At 38.8% G+C, this 5,698-nt stretch overlaps 1 long non-coding RNA gene across 1 annotated transcript; it reads left to right on the top strand.

The window, feature by feature from the left end:
• Positions 1-387: 387 nt before the first annotated feature.
• Positions 388-4,082, top strand: LOC143883681 (uncharacterized). Its single transcript, XR_013252478.1, has 2 exons — positions 388-677; positions 3,928-4,082. It is a non-coding gene; the product is annotated as an uncharacterized LOC143883681 (long non-coding RNA).
• The last annotated feature ends 1,616 nt before the right edge of the window (positions 4,083-5,698 follow it).

The following is a 5,698-nucleotide window of genomic DNA, read 5'->3' as shown; positions in this document are numbered from 1 at the left end:
GAAAACTTGTTAAAAAGAGGAATGCTCCTCCTGTTGTTATTGCTTTGGGATCCTATAATTCATTGCTACCAAAAGGACCCATATTTACAAACTAAAATCACCTCCTTTATAAAACCTTTTCAAAAACCCTTTTTTTTAAAAAATACACTAACAAGATGTCTGTGAATTGGGCCAAGCATCCAAACTGATTACTAAACACAATTGTGAATCCTCAGATAGTGTAATCTGAAGTGGAGAATTTTCACTTGGCTAACAGGGAAAAGAAGCAGTTGGGGTTCACACAAAGGGGCATGCACTCTCATGTAGGTAAATCATGCAAAGCTTCACGTACGTCCCACCAATCATCCCCTATAAATTGATAAAGCCACTCCAAGAAGAATAGACATCCTTGATAATAATGGCACTGTTCAAATCCCTTCTTTCTCATTCCCAAGCCATCTTCTTTGTCTTACTCATGATCTTTTTGGTGGCCCAGAGCCAGGCTCAGAACTGCTCGACCGAGCTGACCAACCTCAACACATGCGCACCTTATGTGGTACCAGGTGGGTCCGAGAATGACCCAAGTCCACAGTGCTCCTCTTCTGTACAAAAAATCAATGAGGACTGCCTCTGCAGCACTATCAGGATCATTTCTCGTATCCCTTCCCTCTGCAATCTCCCACCCGTCTCTTGCCCAAGTCAGCCCCTCTCTCTCTCTCTCTCTCATTAATATTTATCACAATAGGGACCAGAGAAAACCCCCAGCTTTAATAGCTTCAACTCCCTTAATTTTTTGGGAACTGATACATTTACCCCCATTTTTACTTGGAATGGTGAGAAATTAATTATATGGTCCCAGACCGTCAAGTCCAGTATGGGCGGTACGACAAAAGTACGACCCTTGATGTTTGATCCAACAGCAGCCTCTTAAAAAGTGTGCCCGCTGTTGGATCAAATAACAAGGGCAATACCGCCCACATGCGACTTGATGCCCGGGCACTCTATAAAAACTGGAATGGCCCCCTTTAGTGTAAAGAGTAGTCATAAATACACTAGAGGGGGGGGGGGGGGGGGGGGAATATATCACTTCTATATTTTTAACTTTACTCGTTGAGCCCACCCAAATTTAAGGCTTTCTAACCGGCAATGGAAAAAAGGTAGTTTCACCATTGGATCCACGCTTTATCACTATATGATGGCGCCCTTCTCCACCGTTTCTACAAGGGCTCCTGTGAGTTTAGAATCCCTCTAGAATATATTACAATCATGTCATGTTTGGCAACCATGCGAAAATGGAAAACTCATGGAATATTTGTGTACCTAGTTTAAGAGAGGTCCAAAGAGTGGCGAGGGAGAAAGAGAGACCCAGAGGGGTTGGTGAGTGAGAAGAGCATGAGATAGGGTATGCTCTCCTCACAGCCCTCTCAAATCTCTCCCACTAGCCCTCTCCCGTCGTTCACTTTTGGTAAACAAATATTCCATGATTTTTTTAACGGTTGCCAAACATGCCCTTAGTCACTCAAAATCAAGGTTTTTTCACAAAATTTTAAATTTCAAAAAACAAAATATTTCTAATAAGTTCCTAAATGCAACATGTGCTAACATTTCTTAGGAACTGAGATTGTTTCACCTCCATTGCTGCTGAGATGTGTCATGTAAAAATCAACCTCTTAGACACTAATTTTTTTAGAAGCAAAAATCAGCCTCTTTGACACTAATTTTTTTAGAACCAGAAGGCAATTTCTCAAAAGATTTTTCATCTTCTCCTCTTGGGATATAAGTAACTCCTATGCAATGACATTACATATTTTTGTAACTTTACATTTTTATTTGAGTAATTAATGCTAAAGAATACACATAACCATTCCTTTGGTTTAAGAACCTCACCGAAAAGGTTTTGTTTTTACACATGGCGCATTCTGATTGTTGGTTTCTACCATTGGACTTATTCTCTGTTACCATATCATTTCCCTTTATATTTTGCATCTCCTCCTTTTGGGAGATAAGTGACACTAATGCATCTTGTTTACATTTTCTATGACTTTATATGTTTTTATGAGGAATGCTAAACTCAGAGGAGCCCTTGGAGAAACCGGACACAGGGGCTTCTCCATTTGATCCACGTCGCTGGCTTTATGTTTTCAGTGCCATTATAAATGCACTCCAAGGCCTCCTGTGAGTTTAGCATTCCTCATGCTTTATTTAGTTTTCTTTTTTATTTATAAAATAATCCCCTTAGAGTAACTATAAAAGCATTAATCTTTAAGCTCAAAATTTATAATTTTTTGTTAGTAGAAAATCTTCAATAATTTCTAATAGGAAAACGATATCAAGACCGCTTATGTCAAGGTTGTCACAATATCCGAAGAGAAAAGTGTTCATGCGCAGGGACATTATCTGCGCTTAAGTGGTTTATACCACCTCCCACTGGTTAGTTTAGCTGGTCCACCCTTGCAAGCTTAAGTGGTTTATACCACCTCCCACTGATAATGCAAAATCTGCTAAAATGCAGCGCAGAAACACTTTCCTCATATCGGAAACACTATTAATATTTCCCATGTGTCCAAAGTAGCATGTGTCCGAAAGTAGGGGTATATTTGTTATAAAAGAGGGGTATTCTTATTAGATTTGCAAACCAATTTCGCAGAAAGCCATTTTGCGGCTCACTTTGTAGGGGAGAAAAATTCATACAGGCTCACATTTTAGCAGATTTTGCATTATCCATTTAATTCATCTAAGCTGGCTGTTCGGCTCTGCAAAAGTGAGACGCGATATGGCTTTATGCAAAATTGCCTAGCAAATCCCTATGAAAGCATTGATGCTGTTATGAAGCACTTGACACGAGTATGTCTATAATAGTTCTCTTTTTTATACAAGAAAGGCTAAGATAAAAACCTTTTGCCCTCCCTTTTTCATGAAAAACAATTTTTATGCCCATTTTTCCACTTAAAATGGGCTTAATATTTGTTTTAAGCTCATTTTACGTCGAAGAAACATAACATTAGTCAAAAAATCATAATTATAGATGTCAATAAAAGGCGGTATCGTCGAAGAAAAGATTGGTTTAGCATTTGGGGACTTGCTCAAAATCTATATCAAGACGTTGAAGTTTTAGTCAATTTTATAATTATTAATGACTAATTGGCAAATACTTTGATGATTAAAGATTTGTTGGCAAAATACCGTATGAAAAACTAGGGCTGCAACTCGGGTCGGGCGGGTCGGGTTTTGGAGAACCCAACCCTACCCGAGAAATATCTCGGGTCGGGTCGGGTCGGGTTTTTTTTCGGAAAACCCACGATTCCCAAACCCGGCCCTACCCATTATAAATCTCGGGTCGGGTCGGGTCGGGTCGGGTTTTTTCACGTTGACGCAATTTTTTAAGGAAAATTCTTATTTGGCAAGGCAACTCAACTCATAGAAGTAGAAATTACACTCACATTACACTTGAATCAAACAATGATGTAATTACACTTGAATTAAACAATGTTGTAATCAAACAATGTTGTAATTACAATCAAACAATGCTGAATCAAACACTTGAATCAACTCAACTCATAGAAGCAGAAATTACACTCACATACAATAACAGTGGATGCGTGGGTTTTCACTTTTAACTTTTAACTAACAATAGAAAAAAATGTACATACTATAACTTATGTAACTCGGGTCGGGTCGGGTCGGGCCCCTTCAAACCCGGCTCGACCCGAGATTCATGCGGGCTTTTGAATGCTCAACCCGGCTCGACCCGAAACCCATGAAACCTGAACCCAACCCAGGTTATTTTCGGGTCGGGTCGATGCGGGTCGGGTAAAACCTGGCTCGAGTTGCAGCCCTATGAAAAACCATTAAAATTGAGTGTGTACATATTAAAACAGGGCATTTAAGTATTGCTTCCCATTACTTTTAACTAACTAAATTCGCATGTGTTTTTTGCTTTATTTGAAGGCACAGGTCTGTGAGCGGATCGTCGAAGGATTGAATAAAACCAGATTTTCAGCTTTTTTTTGTTTTAATCTCTTGATGCAAATAAACCCAGAGTGTCATGCAAATCCGGTTGTAAGATTTAGTATTTCAAATAAATAAAAGAAAAATTATACCCATTTGTGCCTATGTTATACTTTGATTGAGAAGCAAAGGAAGGTGGGTGTTTGGTTTGCAGTTGTAGAATTTATTTTGGACTCAAATCGATTTTACATAAAATCCCAAACAATAACACATTGGACTCAAATCGATTTTACATCAACAATAACACATTACTAGGGTGTAGAATCGATTTGAGTCCAAAATCGATTCTACACTGCGAACCAAACACCTTATTTTGCCGAGAATCGATTTTGTATCTAAAATTGATTCTCAAAATCCATAACAAACAAGGCCTAAATTAAATTGTGTTAATTTTTTGGCTCAATAATGCCCTGGTTGTTATGGATTTTGAGTCCCAAATTGAATGGACTAAAAATTGTGTTAATTTTTTGGTTCAAAAATCAGGTTTGGACTCAAAACCAATTATCAAAACCCAAAACAAACTGGGCATGATTGCTTGATCAAAGTGATTTTCACACTATGGCATGTATGAGTGGGCCCAATGAAGGTTCAGATCCATGTGGGCGGGCTGGGATCAAGCTCATGTTATCATTCATCAATGGGATACTGGAGTGTGTGTTTCTCCTTTGGATGTATAGAACCAAATGCAGATAAAAAGGAAATCAAAAGCCATCAGTAAGAGCCTAGAGCAATCAATATCTCGTCCAAGTCAATTCCATATTAGTAAGAAAGATTACGGGCATTGTGATTTGTCACCTCCTTGACACTGTAAGAAACTTCAAGAGTTGGCTCTTCAATGCTCTAAGTTTCTAAGGTGTTACAAGTACTTCTGTTTTCTTTATTAGCTGGGTATAAGCTGGGTCTGTATACTTAAGGTTGGTTGCCTGAGCATAAGTTGGGCCAATACACGTTTATAAGTCGGCTCTTCTAAATGCCTGATTCACTTCTTCCTCCAATTGTGCAAGACATTTTTGCTCAGTTATATGTCCATCCTTGATTTTCACTCCGAACTTATGAGGTAATTTTTATCTATCTAACCATCTTTAAGCCTCTTCAGGTTGACAATGATATTTCATTAAATACCACATTTTCAGTACAAGAAATAAGGTTTCTACTCACGTACTCTATTAAATACTATGCTAAGGTTCTCTTGTCATGTTTCTCTCGTAAGTTGTAACAGATATGCCCCAACAATTTAAGAAGTTTCGGTAATGGCAAGCCTCTATGTGGCTTCTTGTATGGAGCGAAAACCTCAACCAGGTTGTGTTAAGCATTATTGATCGCCTAAGTCATCACATCCAGAGTTGGGGATACGAATTCTTTGCATGTATTTAGCTGGTGCAAATAGGGAAAAACTACAAAATGAATGACTGCAAAATATAATCTTAGATAAAGATGGAAAGATCAAACTGAATATAGATAATCCTCAATATCTGTAGAGCTGCTGTACGTCCTCCTACGCTTCGCTTAAGATGTTATTCGGCCCTATTCCGGTGCAAGGATCTGACGACCGAACCATCTCCAGGAACAACAACTAAGTGTTGGTGTGCACCTACCAAACACTTTGAAGGCAAAGCTTCGAGTCTCTTTAGTTAAGCAAATCAGGCTCTACAAAACACTCTGAGGCTTCTTGTGAAGATCTTAATCTCACACCAAAATATGGGACAAACCC

This window comes from Tasmannia lanceolata, unplaced genomic scaffold (genome assembly GCF_043159265.1).
Source record: "Tasmannia lanceolata isolate RefF3 unplaced genomic scaffold, GAP_Taslan_0.1 ptg000008l, whole genome shotgun sequence".
In the NCBI taxonomy this organism is placed as follows: Eukaryota; Viridiplantae; Streptophyta; class Magnoliopsida; order Canellales; family Winteraceae; genus Tasmannia; species Tasmannia lanceolata.
The sequence above is the reverse complement of the archived record's forward strand: the minus strand, read 5'-3'. Positions and strand labels throughout refer to the sequence as shown.